Source organism: Protopterus annectens, chromosome 5.part0, assembly GCF_019279795.1.
Source record: "Protopterus annectens isolate FY-2018-M chromosome 5.part0, PAN1.0, whole genome shotgun sequence".
Taxonomy (NCBI): Eukaryota; Metazoa; Chordata; order Ceratodontiformes; family Protopteridae; genus Protopterus; species Protopterus annectens.
Genome location: NC_056735.1, coordinates 1477152265 through 1477168001, shown reverse-complemented (window position 1 = coordinate 1477168001; position 15737 = coordinate 1477152265). Strand labels below are relative to the sequence as shown.

At 38.7% G+C, this 15737-nt stretch overlaps 1 protein-coding gene across 2 annotated transcripts in view; it reads left to right on the top strand.

The window, feature by feature from the left end:
- FARP1 (FERM, ARH/RhoGEF and pleckstrin domain protein 1) overlaps positions 1–15737 on the top strand; it is a 2534157-nt gene that overhangs the window by 1869639 nt on the left and 648781 nt on the right. The gene's annotated exons all lie outside the window — the stretch shown is intronic.

The following is a 15737-nucleotide window of genomic DNA, read 5'->3' as shown; positions in this document are numbered from 1 at the left end:
CTTTAGAAATCTGGTAACCCTTGGTCTGTATCACTTTATCGAAGTGACACTTCAACAAACAGCATTTCATAGGAAATGCCATTCATCAAATTCCGCTGTGCCCTCCACATCCCCCGTTAATTATGTATACCAACTCCAAGATCACACTACAGTGGGGAAAGTGCAAATTTCCCAATCCCTACTGTACTGCGATCTCAGTATGAACATTTCGACAAATGGCATGTTCAATGTAAATGCACTGCAAATGCCATTCACTGAAATTATATTTTGTGGCTAGTTATTTAAATGTGCTCATTGTGTTCTGCAGGCAGATTTGATGAATACTTGTCCTGTGCTCCAATATGTAGTTCTTTAATACAAAACTCATAGGGTGATACTGCAACAACCTCTGTTTAAAGTGGACGTAGTTTATAGGTGAGGTTTCTCTCTAGATGAATGCACTATTTTATAGTTCATTTGCAGGTGGAAAATCCTGTCTGTAGGGACTGAGGGTCATTTTTTTTTACATGTATTTGGTTGACACAAGTGCAGAACAGTAAGTTGTCAACCAGTGAATGTATTAAAATATTTAGTTACAGAATTTTTTTCATTTTAATAACAAAAACTGTTTTAACAGTACTGACTGCCAATGGTCTAATGTCAGTCACAAACATTTTATTGTTGTAATGAACCATTCTTAGAAGCTAACCATTAGAAACATATAACATGTAATACTAACCATCTTTATGACAAAGTGCCAGTTTTTTTTTTAGCATTTTTACTTATTTTTTATTTAAAAGTTTCTCCCTGGTGACATGTACATATGTTTTTATAGTATTGTACTGGTCTGTATGTGAGGTGTACTAGACTCATTGCAACCTATTTTTTGATATTTTTACTGGACGTATTTCTATACTTTATATAAAAAGAATTGTAATACAAGTTGTGTACTAGTGTCAATAAAAGTGATATTTGTGAAGTGGGCTGTGGTATTTGTGTTAGCATTTGGGAGAGCAACCTTTCTGCGCTTGTACTTGGATGGTCTTGGTTTCTGCTATGCAAAACTGCCTAGGCATTTCTATAAATGTACATCTTCACCATCTTTTGTTTTCTAGCTGTCTTATTTGTTATGCAAATGTTTTACGGCACACATGAGAAAGGGCACACACAGTAATTCTTAAGTAAAAGGCACAAAGCAGTACCCGTTTTAAAATTAATCAAAACTAAAAGGCAAAGGGATACACAGATCTGGGTCAGTGTTTTTTTTTTCTAAGATAAAAAGAATTTGCTGCATTATGCATTGACTGTTCATTGCTGGAAAATTCTCCATGTTCTTTCTTTCTTTACAATACAGCTAATCTTCTGCATTACATTTTGCCTGCACAGTTGCAGTGTTACTTTAGTGTAGCTTTTCAAGTCGATGATAGCAAGAGATGTATGCATCTACAGGTTGTTTTCAAAGGTAACATTTGTAACATTTCTGAATTCTTATAAACCTGTATGTGTTTATACGCAGTACTTGTGTAATTTCTGCTAAGCATAGGGTATCATGGTCCCAGAGAACCAGATTTAAATTACTGTTACTAAATGCACAGCAATTCCACATCCTGCAAAGAAAGTCTCTGATTTCGTAGGTTGCACTCCAGATTTCACTAATGTTGTTCGTGTTCACTGTTGCAGTCATCACATTTGGGTTATCCCTGTCAGGGTAGCCCTTGGCCGGCCGGAATGCCAGAGGTTAAGTATTTCTGTGTTGGTTGCTGTTGCGTCAGGACTCATGCAGAAATACTAAGCCTCTGGTATTCGGGCCGGCCGAGGGCTACCCTGGCAGGGATAACCCAAATGTGATGACTGCAACAGTGAATACACTCGAACATCTACATTTGTGGTAAGTGTACACAACTGTACTTTGTTCATTATTCTGCACAGTATTTATAACTCTATGGTGGGTCTGATCTTATTCAGACTTTTTCAGCATATATGTGAAAACTCTTAGTTTAACCAAACAAAATAAATCACGAAGAAAACCAAATAACTGTAAAAAGGAAAGTTATAGTTATTTTAAAAAAGATAAAATGTCCAACGACACCAAAAATGTCTGAAAAATGAATAAGCAACACCGGTGTAAACACGGCTCGGACAGGAACAAAAAATACTTTTATTAACTGAAAAATACGTACAAAATAAACTAACGGTTAAGCGCTTTCATCTGATAATACAGACTTCATCAGAACAATATAAATCTGGTAGAAAAGTCGTATAAATAAACTTTTTTGGCGCCAAAAAGTAATACACCAATTGTGATTTAAAGAAACAGTATTATGCCTAAATATATTCTTTGCAAACCTACTGTAATATACTGTACTGTATTAAAACCAATTGTTCTGATAGAACAAAATGTTCATCCGACAAAGATTGTCTCGATCGCTTTCTTAGTGATGAGTATGAGTTTACAAACAGTGGAGGATATATGACCAACAATACTGACTGCAGACATTACAGCTATTCTAAGGGGACTATAAAAGATATGATTTTTTCCTTAGGAAAGAACCTGCTGACAGTTAAAAGTATAAAAACTGACAGTGCATATCTTGCTAAATGTATTTCTATGCAAGTTGTACCTAAGGGTCTTAGGTTTTTTAAAATACCTGTGGGACTCGATTTAAATAACACTACCAAATCTGAATTCAATAAATTGTTTGACCATTTTGGCTTTAGTTATATGAATACCCTCATTAAGAAAAATGAAGAGAAATTATCCTATTTAGTGTGAGAAGTGGAAAAACTTAATCAGGAAATAGTTACTGATTTGTTTTTTCCCCAGTGGCAAGATCTGTATGATAAACAGTTCATATCGGCTGAACAGAAAGCCAAAGGGATATATCAAAGGAAAAGTAGGAAAATACAACGGGATGTTGAACATTATGAGAATGATAGGGCCTATATTTGGCCAAATGAGAATAATGTATTTGATAGAGAAAAGACTTATAGGGATGATGCCAGACATTTTGAGAAGGATACTAATTTTCAAGGGGGCAAATATTATCCAGCCCCAAAACAACAGTATACACAGTGGAACAAAAGAGAGAGACAACAGGAATGGAGATAGATACAGTGACAAACACCTACACATGAGGTTAGAAAGTCCAGTTGTTATAGGGACTTCTACAGTGTGGCTACTGACATTCCTGTTGACCTTTCTGATGGAAAATCACAAAACATATTGTATGACAGTAACATTGAGGTTGATAATATAGTGCATACCTTTAATGGATTTAATGTATTTAATTACACCAATGTGGAAATCACTAATTAATTTTTTATGTTATTTTCTAAGGGAATGAAGTTTATTCCTACAGTGAAATTCAATTTAGTAGATACTATTACTGAAATTAAATTATACTGCAGGAGGTTAAATCTAGCTTTATTCTTTAAAAACTAATGATCAGAATAACGGTTACTTCATACCAAACAAAATGAAGAAGAAAAGTACTTTTATTCCACCTGTTAATCCAAGAGTTGCAAGTTTTGAAAAAATGGTATGCCAGGATATTTATAAATTCAACAAAATCAACAAATTCGATAAACAAAAAAAAACAACAATTATAATTTAACATTAAGTGAATCCAAATGTTTGAAAGAATTAATGACCAATAATGAGATTAGGGTCATGAAACCTGATAAGGGGGGAGGGGTTGTTGTATTTAATAGCATGGACTATAGTAATGAAATGCATAACATTTTATATGATTCTGGTAATTATGAAACTATTTCTCTTAATGAAATTAATATAGGATATAAAAGAATTGATCTAGCTTTGGAGGATTACTTAATTGACAATAGAATTACCAGTGACATATACAATTATTTAAAAGTGGAGTATCCTACTTTGGCAACTATTATTGGCATTCCTAAAGTCCATAAGGATATAGTACACCCCCCTTTTAGACCTATAGTCTCATGTAGTAAGTCTAAAATTTACCCTTTGGGGGTGGCCATTGACAGATAGGTCAAGCCTGTTTATAATAAAATCCCACACCTTATCAAGGATTCATGGATGTTTTTAGCCCACCTCACTTCCGACATTTGGAGTAGTGACTTAATTTTTATTACCATAGATGTCATCAATATGTTTTCTAGCATTCCTAAAGATATTGGATTATTGTATTTTAGCAACAGTTTGAGAAAATACTCTGACATGGAATGGGACCGTATATGTCTCATCACGGACATGATGGGAATGGTTCTAGATTTTAATTTTATTTACTTTGAAGGTGAATACTTTAGACAAACCAGGGGGATAGCAATGGGAGCATCTTGTGCTCCCATATTTGCCAACCTGGTCATGTTGGAATGGGAAACGGAATACCTTTTTAGTTGTGAATTCTTCCAGCATGTTACATACTATACCAGATACCTGGACGATATGTTTTTGTTATGGAATGAACCCACTGACAAGATTGAGCCATCTATTAACTACATTAATAGTTCTAGTGAATTTCTTAAATTCACTTATAAAGTAAATAATAGTGGTATAGCATACCTAGACACATATATCAGTCATTCTGATAACAGTTTTTTATCACAAATATACAGGAAGGATACATTTTCAAATGATTACTTGGAGTTTTCCAGTCACCATCCTCGGCATGTTAAAAATGTATTTAAAGGGCAGTGTATTAGAGCAGCCCGCATGTCTTCTACTGTTGACATTATGAACAAAGAACTAGAATTTATCAAGTCTATGTTCATAAATAGGGGATATCCCAATTCCCTATTGGTAAATGTTACAGATTATGTTAGGAATGAATGGGGAAAGAAATGTACCCCGCTATTGGGTAGACAATTTATAAATAACAACAGAGCATCTATAGTTAATGTACAGAATAACAATCGGGTTTGTGTTTTGACATATTCACCACACGTGTATTATATCAAGAACATTATTAGGAGACATTGGAATTTGATCACAGTGGACGATGAGACAGAAACTATTCTAGGTAAACACCCATGTTTCGTTCACAAAACAGGAAAGAATATTAAGAGATTATTAGAAACAATCACAGACAAAAACTATAGGAGGAAGAAGAAATCTATTACCACTAGAAAATGTGGGTCCTGTAAGCAATGTCATTGCATAAATGAAACAGAGGGATGTAAGTTAGATGATGTCAACAAGACATATATAAAATTTAGAGCAGGGAATTGTAACACTAAGAATATTGTTTACTTGGCCAAATGCACAATATGCTCCGCTTTCTATATAGGAAAAACAGAGAGGCAGTTTAAGCGACGCATTTATGACCATTTATATAGTATTAAAGTCAAGGACAAAAATAATGCATTATATCAACATATTAATATAAGCGGAGACGCACACTCTTTTAAATTTGCTATTATTGACCACGTAGCAATTTCACCATGTGGTGGCAGTTGGAAGGCTCTTTTGGGCATGAAAGACAGTAAATGGCAGATTTTAATGGATGCTATGAGGAAACCAGGTATTAATGACCATATTAGTATTAAGCCATTTTTGATTTTGGTTTAGTGGCTTAATGTCATAATGTATTCACCACTTCCATTCATTCATGTATATTTAAATAGCATCACACAGTATTAAACGGAGTTTACACACTTGTTTAGCTGTTTTATTTATTAGTTTGTACGTGGATGTTTTAATAACGTTTTAACAATCCATTAATTCCTTGGCTGTAGTATATTAATATGATAGATTTATTATATTTAATATTTAAAATTTAATATTTAATATTTAAAATTTATATATTTATATATTTTTCTACAGCTCAGATTTTGATAGGGAAATTTTTAAAGAAGTTTTGGTGTTATTTATATTTAACATTTAAATATTTATTTATATTTACATATATGTTTATGATTATGTATTTATATAGTATACTGTTGCAAATAGATTAATATTAATATTTGTATTTGCATTATTATTTATTATTAGTAGCATGCAATGCGAGTGATCGTGCAGGGAAATGCTTCTGAAATGTTCTTAGAATTGTTTTCAGAAATGTTTTTAGAAACTGTTTTCAAACACTTACAGTAGGTTTGCAAAGAATATATTTAGGCATAATACTGTTTCTTTAAATCACAATTGTGTATTACTTTTTGGCGCCAAAAAAGTTTATTTATATGACTTTTCTACCAGATTTATATTGTTCTGATGAAGTCTGTATTATCAGATGAAAGCGCTTAACTGTTCGTTTATTTTGTACGTATTTTTCAGTTAATAAAAGTATTTTTTTGTTCCTGTCCAAGCTGTGTTTACACCGGTGTTGCTTATTCATTTTTCAGATGTTTTTGGTGTCGTTGGACATTTTATCTAGTTGTTTTTGGTTGTGTTCGTTGTCATATTTTAAAAAAGAACGAAAGTGCTAATTATTTGTGGTGGAGCTCTCCTTTAGTTGTGACCTTTTTACAACTCTTAGTTTAATTTGCTCATCATAAAATGCTTGCTTCCAGCTTAAGAATGTATTGAGTGTCAAAAAAAGGGTGGGGACACCACTGTATGTTTTGAGAATTTGCTGATGATTTTTGTATTTACTATGTTAATTTTGAATTAATACTAGCCATCCCTGTCTTGAATGGTTTAAAAAGCATGGAAAGATGACAGAAAACTGTGATGACTTCTTTTATTGAAGAATTCACAAACATTTTCATTTGCCTTTAATCTGTTATATCCCTTTCCATTTGAAAATCAACAGGTTGGACCTTGTCCCATTTTTCATAAACTTTAAGTAACAAATGAAACTAAACAGATGTTAAAAACACACATCCAATAAATATATATTTAGCATATTCTTTTAATCTGACAAGATTCAAAATTCAGGTTTTAAAAAAGTCAGTAGGTAAACATTTGTATAAAAGCAAATTTCTGAAAGTGTAGTTGATTAGAACTCTCTAGGCATGAGAAATTGATGGCTTACATCTGATTATGTCTTCATTGCTTTGGAAATATACCATTGTGGAATAGAATTTGGACTGTATTTTGCCTTATTTAACTTAAAACTGATTTGAGAAAGTTTCAGTGAATGTCTAAATGCAAACAAATGAACACTTAAAAGACTTTTTCAGGGTCTCTGTGATGTATGTTTTAACATTAATGTAATAAAACAGAATAGGATTACAAAAACTTTCCAGTCCTAAAAAAATCCAAAGTGAAACAAATTGTAGTACTCAGTGTACTGAATTATAATGATGCTAAGTGCTTACACACAAAATAAGTAAAACAGTTAATCTGATGTTGTAAATCTTTATTCATTCCTTACTGTTAGGACTTTGGTTCTGTCCTTGGAACCGACACGGCCGTTACTAAGTTCGCACCAGCCAAAAACTCTCAGCTAAGACCTACCCACAATGCCCCTCTCATAGTCTCTCCAGATCTCATTTGCCGCATTTCTCGTCAGACGTGCCAAGCCTTCTCTCAGCTAAGTGTTAGCTTTTTGTGTTTTTTTTCGCGATTCTACTGTGTTGTAAGACAATTTTTTTTTTCTTGTCGTCTAAAGTTATTTCCTATCTATACTTTGTTCTTTCCTGACTAAGCCCTACCCAATACCTTTGGTAGTTCTTTCATTCCATCATTGGTACTACTCCCTCTCTCCCTGCCTTAGTAGGCCCTTCTCTTATCTTTGGTATTTCTTAGTACCATTGTTGATACTCTTTCCTCTTATCTGTTAAAAAAAAAAAAAAAAAGTGCTTTCTTTCATCTTGTTGTTAGTTATATAGTTTGTTGTGTGGTTATACTGTGTATTTTGGCAAATAAGGCCAAGCTTGGTTTCAAACAATGTGATAAGTGTGGGCATAAGTTGCCCAATTCTGATGGTCACGTCTGGTGTGTTTACTGTTTGGGCATTGACCACCTTAATGTTTCTTGAGACATTTGCTCTAGCTTCAACAACCATACGTTGGCTGAATGCAAGAACAAACTTATCCTTAAGGGTATGTTAAAATCACCCTTTGTGGAGGCTCTTTCTGGGATGGAGGTCTCACCACCTCCTTAGCATAAAGACGTTAAAAGACATAAGGATAAACGGAGTCTTTCGGTTTAAACATCCCCGTCCTCCTCGGAACCGAGTTGACATCGGGCTTCTCCCGCACCGTCAGCACAGACAACTTCGGCACAAGGGTCATTGTCTTCTCCCTCAGTGCCACCTTTGATTTTGACTCAGACTCCTTCCACTGTACCGACATCGGCACCATCTACCGCTGTGCCGACTTTTGTTTGTGACACAGGCCCCGACTACTGTACCTACATAGACACCTTCCCCGGCCACGGTGCCGATGTCTTACACAGCTCCTATGCTAATGACTCCTTTAGTTCCGAAGATCAAGCACCTTCCAAGAACTAGGTATTCTCCCTCTTATGACCTCTTTTTGGGACAGCAATTTAGTCCCTTTCTTGAGAGACCAGACTCCTCATTGGCGGTGTCCTTCAGATCCACCAGGAGTCTTTCGGAACAGGATGTAGTGAGGGTTGTGGACCAGCTTCTGGCAGCTAGAGGATTAACCACCCAGACCAGGTCTTCTCTCCCCCTTGGAGCGGAAGCTTTCACAGCGTATTCTCCTGTCTATCCTCCTCCGACCTCCACCCGGGTTTCAGAGATTTTGGTACCGATGGCCATCCCGGTACATACTGTTTCGGCACTGACACTGCAGGCTTCCCTGTTGGCACCTATTACTCTTGGCACCACAGCTCCTTTGGAACTGGGGCACTGTCAGAGCAGTGATTGGGCTGTCGGCACCATGGCACCTAGTTTGGCACTGATTTTTTTCTGTGGCGCCGTCTACGGCCATGGCTCTCCCAGCAGCTGCCGGTCCTCTTGAACCTCCTCACCTGGAGGCGAGCTCCTCGGGGTGGGTTGTGACCCCAGTTACGATGTCATCCTTCTTGGTTCCAGGCTTCCATCCCTCCTCGGGTGGGCCTGCTTTCCAGGTGATGGAGAGGGTCATTGCTTCAACAGGTTTGCAGTTGACACCATTGGCATTGGAAACAGAACCCCCCTCTAGCGTGCAGCTGTCTCTCCCTCCTACTCTGGAACCTCAAGCAAGGGAGCTGTAAGACTTGCCCTCCAAGGGAACCCTTTCTCTGGAGTCCTCCTCAGAAGATCCCACTGGGGAGCCACCCCAGAAGAAACTTTGCAAGCGGAAGCATCTTGATTCCCCTGTGGAATCCATTACTGAAGACACCGATTACAATGAGGGAGAAGGGTCCCCATGGGCTCCCATGGGAGATGTCTCATTTGGAGACATTCTTGAGATCCTCAAGCAGAGGGGAGACTGGAAGCCCTCCAACCCTTTGGAGGAATCGGTGTTCTTGCAGGCTTTCTGTGCTCGGCCATATACCTCCTGGGTGACGCCACCTGCAGATGAGCTCATTTGACTTACTGTGCAGTGTGCCTGGAAAGCCACAGACAACATAGAACCCATTCCCCAGAGGCCAGATAAAATTTTGTCCACCCAGGAAGACCAGCCCAATTGGTCCATACAACTGGTAGTCAATTCCATGGTTGTGGCGTCGGGCACCAAGACAGAAATGGCGGAAGATAGTTCCACTGTTCATCCCCTGAACAGGGAGTCTCAGGCTATGGACAGACTGAGGAAGCAGACCTACACTTCAGCGAACTTTGCCATCTGGTCACTGAATTACCTGGCACACTTTACTCTCCTCCAAAGAGACCTAATTTCAGAAGTGTCTGTCTCTTTGGCAGAGGTACTGCCTGAGGAGGTGCTTGATACTGTTGCCTCTCAGCTAGCTACCTTGGACTCAGTCTCGAACTCCTCGATGCGCTTGATTTCTCACACTACCAAGGGGGCAGCTCGAGCAGCCTCATCGGGCATCGTTATCAGACATCATGCTTGGATGCATTTGTGTGACTTCGCTGACTCCTTTAAATCTTTCTTTGTCAATGCGCCTGTTGACGAATCTTCCCTTTTTGGTCCCAAAGTAAGAGACGCACTTTCACGTAATGAGAAGAATGGAAAAACCTTGTCTGCTGTGGGCATACGTTTTTCCACCCCCCCAGAGGTCCTACTACAGGACTCCGAGGGGAGGAAAATTGTGGTTCAGGAAGTCCCAAAGATCTTTTCGTGACACTCGTGATGAGCAAGCCCCCCCTGGGCAGAGGGGGCAGCTCATATGGAAGACGCCTCTTTAGGGGCAGAGAGGGTCCATGTAACCAGGGCACTAGAGACTCCTTCTCTGGCAGACCCTTCCAGTGCTCCTGAACAGTGGCCTGATTGCTTTCCTCTGGAAGCAGTCAGGGGTTGGTTTTCCCTGCACCTACAGGCCTGGCAACTCATAACAATGGATGCATGAGTGCAGAGGATAATATCCAGAGGCTATCATATCCCTTTCGACCTCATTCCCAGACCCGTGAAATGAATCCCCAGTGTCCCACCCGTTCAGAGGGATGTTGCAGCCTTAGAAATCGAAAAGCTGCTAAGAAAAAGAGTCATCCAACCAGTCCCACCAGACCAAAGATGATCCGTTTTTTACTCGTTCTTTTTAGTGCCAAAAAAGACAGGGGACTGGAGACCAATCCTGGATCTCAGTTTACTAAACAAATTCATCAAACCTAAAACAATTTGGACGGTCACGGTACGGTTCATTCTGTCCTTTCTGGGGAAGGACAACTGGATGTGCTCTGTAGACCTCCAGGACGCGTACTACCACATAAAGATGGACAAATGCTCCCAGAGTTTTCTCTGCTTTCGGCTGGGAGTCAATCATTGTCAGTTCAGGGTACAACTCTTTGGTCTCTCGACAGCCCCTAGAGTGTTCACCAAATACATGGCTGTTGTAGTAGCTCATCTCCGACTACAAGGATTCCAGGTGTTTCCATATCTAGATGATTGGCTCATTACCGCTACGACCAGGAATCTTCTCATTCTCAGTCTCTCTTACATTCAAGGTGTTACTCTTTGCCTAGGTATCACGATCAATATGGACAAATCACACGTCTCCAACAAGAGCACTGGAATTCATTGGAGCGCTCTTCAGCACAACGTCCTGTCAAGCTTCCCTCCCTTCTCACAGGCTTTCAGAAATAAGAAACCAGATTCAAGTCCTCCTCCCACAGACATTTGTACCAGCACGCCTTGTACTACAACTATTGGGCTCTATAGCAGCAAGTATTACCTTGGTATCACTGGCGATGTTGCACATTAGACTATTGCAGTGGCTCCTCTCATCACAATGGTTGATTTTAAGTCACCCACTCAACCACCTGATATGCCTTAGAAATCTTTGCAAGAAACAAATGCTTTGGTGGATGAAGCCAGCATCAAATCTTTGGTGTCGACCATTCTATCTTCCCCAGCCCAGGACCACTGTGACCATGAATGCTTCCCTGTTAGGGTGGGGTGGGGGGGCATTTCCAAGGAAAGACAGTCCAAGGCACCTGGTCCCCCATAGAGGCCAGTTTGCACATAATTGTCCTGGAATTGAACACAGTTCCCTTAGCGTTGCAAGCATTCCACACATCCCTTCCTTCCGGGACCATTGCAGTTCATTCGGACAACATGTCAGTCATCTGGTACATCAACAAACAAGGCAGAACCAGGTCTTACCTTCTGTGTCGGGAAGCCATGGAAATTTGGCATTGGTCGATGGCTTCCAACCGCTTTCTCATAGCAACACACATTCCCGGGAGTTCCAATCTTATTGCGGACAATCTGAGCAGGAACATTCTGATGTCTCATGAGTGGTCCCTCAGTCACATAATAGCGGATCAGATCTTCCGCCGTTGGGGCAGGCCTTGCTGCAACCTGTTTGCTTCTCCTCTAAACAACAAATGCAGAAGCTATTTTGCCCTGATCCACCCTCAGGGGAGTCACCGAGGGATGCTCTGACGCATGATTGACCTCCGGGTCTACTGTATGCCTTTCCCCCATTACCCCTCATCCTGAAATTCCTTCAGAAAGTTCAAAGGTTGAGAAGCAGAGTGATCCTCATTGCCCCTTATTGGCCCCGTCAAGTCTGGGTCCCTTTCCTGTGGCCTCACCTGATTCACAGCCCGTGGATCCTGGATCATTCCCAAGGTCTGCCGTCTCATCCTCAGGGACTGATTCACCCCAATTTCCACAGCCTCAAGCTCACAGCTTGGTTTCTCCACTTCCGATGATTGCCAGGCTACTTGATATTTCATCCCCTGTTCACGAGATTCTTCTGGTTTCACACAAACCTTCCACCAGAAAAATGTATTCTACTAAGTGGACTAGGTTCTCTAGATGGGCCAAAGAACGTAACATAGATCCCTTTTCCATGCCTATTCAGAAGCTCCTACAATACCTGACTACCCTATTGCACACAGGAGCTTTAGCATCGAAAATTACAGTGCATTTAGCAGCTATTGCAAATTTTCACAATGGAATTGACAATTCATCTGTTACGTCACACTGACTGTGCAAAACCTTCATGAAAGGAGTATTACATATTAAACCTCCGGTCAAGCCTCCTATAGAGCCATGGGACTTGACTTTGATGCTTCAGTCATTAACAAGTCTTCCCTTCGAGTCTTCTAACTCCTGTGATATAAATTTTTTGTCTTGGAAAACTCTACTTCTAGTAGCCCTTACCTCAGCGAGAAAAGTATTTGAGTTGCAGGCCTTGAGTGACATGAAACCTTACTTGATTTTTCATAGGGAAAGAGTGTCCCTACGTACTGACCCCTCCTTTTTGCCCAAGGTCATTTCTGGGTTTTCCATTAATCAATCTATTGACCTACTGGTTTTCTTTCCTCACCATTCAAATAGAGGGGAATACCTTCTGCATACCCTCGATGTTCATAGGCAACTTCGTGTCTACTTAGACAAAACTAAATCTTTCAGAAAAATGGATCAATTGTTTGTGGCCTTTGCAGGACCCAGATTGGGTCGGCCTGTCTCCAAAATGACTTTATCTTCTTGGCTCAGAAACACCATTACTTTCATCTACCATCAGAACAAAGTGTCCTTACCTTCCAAAATAAAGGCTCACTCTACTAGAGCGATAGCTACTTCAGCGGCTTTTCATTCCAGAGCCTCTATGGATGATATCTGCGCAGCAGCCACTTGGGCAAGACCTCTCATACCTTTATCACTCATTACAAATTGGATTTGGCCTCCAGGGGAAGAGCATCTTTTGGTTCTATGTTGCTCAGGAATCTCCTTCCTTAGGGCCACCCAGGACTCAAGTAGCTGGGGACTCGGTCCTAACAGTAAAGAATGAATAAAGATTTACAACATCTGATAAAGAAGTCATGTCTTACCATAACGTTCCATCTGTGTTATAGATTTTTATTCATTCATTACTTCCCGCCCTCCTTCCCCCTGCCTGGACTCCTGGTGGACTTTAGGATTTCCTTATTAGTTAAGGTATCTGCTCAGACAGAGCCTCCTACTATCACTATTATTACTTCTATACTATAATGGTGGGCAAGCTCGATCTGAAGAGACTATGAGAGGGGCATTGTGGGTAGGTCTTAGCTGAGAGTTTTTGGCTGGTGCGAGTTTGGTAACGGCCATGTCGGTTCCGAGGACTGAACCAAAGTCCTAACAGTAATGAATGAATAATGATCTACAATACAGATGGAACATTATGGTAAGAAATAACTTCTTTTTTTTTTTTTCTTCTATGCCCTGTAACCATTGTGGCATGAATTATTTACTTAACATTCATAATATGTTATAAGGGCAAGTCAAGTTGCTGTCAGTAATATCCCAAGTTTATAGAACATATCACTAAATCAGTCTTTCCTATCTGATTATGAAGTATCAATAAGACCCATTAGTTCTATGACGTAGCATTGTTTAAATGCATTGTTTACATTCTGTGAGTTTCCCGCTGAACAGCCCTGAACCACAGCCCAAGTTTTCTGCATTATGATGAGAGGCATCAACGTAAGGCCCTTTAGAGAACAAAATTATGCCAGCATATTAATATGTGATGCATTGCCAACAGACTAGCAGGGAATTGGCCACTGCCAAAAAGTTAATAAGAAACTCAGTTATGAACTTGTAGGAATATTTCTATTGCAGTACACTTACTGTACATAAAAAGGGGTGCATATTATTTCATCTGAAACTCAACTTATCTAAACAAAACTTTTTGAACCCAACAAATCTAAACTTATTTCATCTAAACCAGCAAAAGTTAAAAAAAAAAAAACAGAAGAAAAGTTTTTGTACATTATAAAATGATTTTTTTCATCACTGGTATGAGGTTTCTTACAGATCCTTAGGTAATATTACAGTTTACTGTATTACAGTGTGCTGTGTTGTGTCAGCTGGTAGTGCATTTCCAGTTTCTTCCTTTTCTGCCACTGTAGTGCGACCATGGAGTTGTATACAAGTAAAGGTGCTGTGAGGATGCAAAATATTTTTACTCTGCTATTGTTTGAGTTTTGCTATTTTAGATTAAATGAGTTTATATAAGTTGAGTTTTACATTAAATGACATACACTCATGAAAAAATACCATTTGATGGAGTACAAAAGCAATGATTAATAATGTGATGTGTTCTTGTCACCAGTGATGAGTAAGAAGCCCATTTGAAATGAGTTTCTCAGTTTAATGAAAGGATCAACATAATCAGAAGAATATTTAGGTTAGGAAAAGTGCGCCCAAAAAAAACCTTCCCCATCTGAGGTACAGAACACCTAGCGGTACATTTTACCAGTACCATTTTCACATTTCATCATCTGTGAAATCCATACAATAAATGATAATTTTCAACACATTCACTGATATGCATACCAATGAGCCTGTTAAAGACTATGGCCATGACCATGGAAGTATAAAGCAGATGATAATTTAATTTCCTTTTCTAGTAGGAAATGTCTATAATTATATACTGATACAGATTTGCTACTTTCCAAAGAGAAAAAAAAATGTGTTTGTTATGGATATAGGAAACAAAGGTAAATAAATCTGATAAGGGTAAGTCCAGTCATCCAGGTATATGTGTCCCTAAATCATATCTGTAGAGACAATATGTATTCTGTGAAAGCATTTAGCAGTTCTTTTCGGAAACAAATGGCTGTATTCATAAAAGTTAACACCTTGAGGTAACTTTTCTGAATTCAAGAACAGATGTACCACAATGCTGTTGCTGTCCATTCAGAAAGTTTACACATAGTGTATGTACACTTTGGGGTAACTGTTCTGAATCTCCTAACATGTAGCACAAAGTGTATGTCTGAAATTGTACCAAATCAGAGCTACAGTTGTGAAAATTGGAGAAAATTGATTCAGCGAGTTAGCCACCTCATTGTTTTACAACTTTCTCAATTTATTTTACCTAAAACATGTATTATGTTGCGAATAGTTTGGCGTAATATTGCTTGTGCAGTAATGCAAAATCATCTCCGATGGCCTAGCATGTACAGTTGACAATTTAGATGAATGTTTCAGGTCATGCATAATCTTTTACATAGCAACTCCAGCATCTTTAATATTCAGCCTTATCATCTTTCATATTTCCTTTTTTTTTTGTCATCAGAATTTTCAGATAAGAACACACCATTACATTCCACCTCACTTTCCAAGCCTTCCAAAGTCACTTTTTCCCAAATCTGATGCCATTATGCTGTTCATAACAAAACACTACTAGTATTAAATTTGCCTATAAAAAATTAACTCTAATATTAACACTAATTTATATTTATTAATGGGAGTGAACAAGGGTTATGTCTGACCACATGATGCATACTGAGAACTTTTTCAAGCAGAGCATTTTTGATTAATGCTTCTGT